Source organism: Otolemur garnettii, unplaced genomic scaffold (assembly GCF_000181295.1).
Source record: "Otolemur garnettii isolate 467f Iridium unplaced genomic scaffold, OtoGar3 scaffold00031, whole genome shotgun sequence".
NCBI classification, from domain to species: domain Eukaryota; kingdom Metazoa; phylum Chordata; class Mammalia; order Primates; family Galagidae; genus Otolemur; species Otolemur garnettii.
This window is the reverse complement of record NW_003852426.1, coordinates 17,479,645-17,480,892: the sequence shown is the minus strand read 5'-3', so window position 1 is coordinate 17,480,892 and position 1,248 is coordinate 17,479,645.

Here is a 1,248-nt window from a genome sequence, read left to right as displayed (position 1 = left end):
CATACAGGAAATGTGCATTCAGGAAGCCCAAGGTAAGAGTTCTATGAACCAGACGTAAAATGCTAGCGATAGCTTTGTGAGGAGCATTTGAGTAAAATCTGCAAAGGGAATCAGCCTCTTGACCTCTCTCCAGGAGAAGTGTCCACCTTCCCCTGTCTCTCCCCAACCTCTTCATGAGAATTCCTGATCCTTTCCTTGGGCCTGGCTCCCCAAAACTCAAAAGCAATGAAAGTTCAAATGGAGATAATTCAAACTTAGAAATTTAGAGAGGTGGAGCACAGCAGCTATTTTCCGGCCAAGACATCTTTGCATTTGTTGGCACAGAAATCTCTCATAGTTCATGTCTGCGTGAAGAAAAACATCAAAGATTTCTTAAGGGTCTTTCATAAGTTCTTCGCCTCTCCAAAGGTTCTGTTCTGCGCTGGCCTCGGCTCCTTATCACTCACCTGCTGCTCTGTCCACAGCAGCCACCAAACGGGAAATCCCACGGGGAAGGAAGAAGGGACAGAAAGACAGCTCATTTTCAAAAGTCCTGTGACAATTATTCCTCCTTGTTCCTCATTCCAGAAGCTTAAAACAACCAATTTCATATCATGTTTTGTTTGGTTTGACTATGTTTAAATACAATGCACCCACCTACAATGCATTTCATCTTTGTATTCATCCATCCAGGAAACGTTTGGGCCAATACCAGGTGCCGTGTCAGGAACTAGAAATAAATGAAGAATTTGATAGACGAGGGTGACTGCCAGTGGGAATTTGTTCCCTGCTGTATGTATCCTCAGCCTCTGGATCTGATCCTGGACAGGGAGGTGCTCAGTCACTAAGAGCTGAGGACATGGATGACGCCAACTTCTGACTTCAAGAGGTTCACAGCTTAGTGAGAGAAACAGACATATGGTCGTGATAATCAAATACATAGAAATGAGGTGATAGTAATATGGAGACTATTAGGAGAATCAGAAACCAAATACGCATCAAAAAAAAAAAATGCCGCACGATCCCTTAGTGTAAACCTTCTTTTTACCAATTTCAGAGAGAACTGTGCCAAAAGCATTTCAAAGCTTTGGGGATGAAGATGAGAAGGAGAAGAAAATCAAAAGGGAAATGCAGGTGTATTGTAGACATTATAGGCAAGGAGTTTGAATCATTTCCAGGGGTGTCCAACCATTTTTTTCTGCTGCACATTGGAAGAAAAAGAACTGCTGGCTCGGCGCCTGCGGCTCAAGTGGCTAAGGCGCCAGCCAC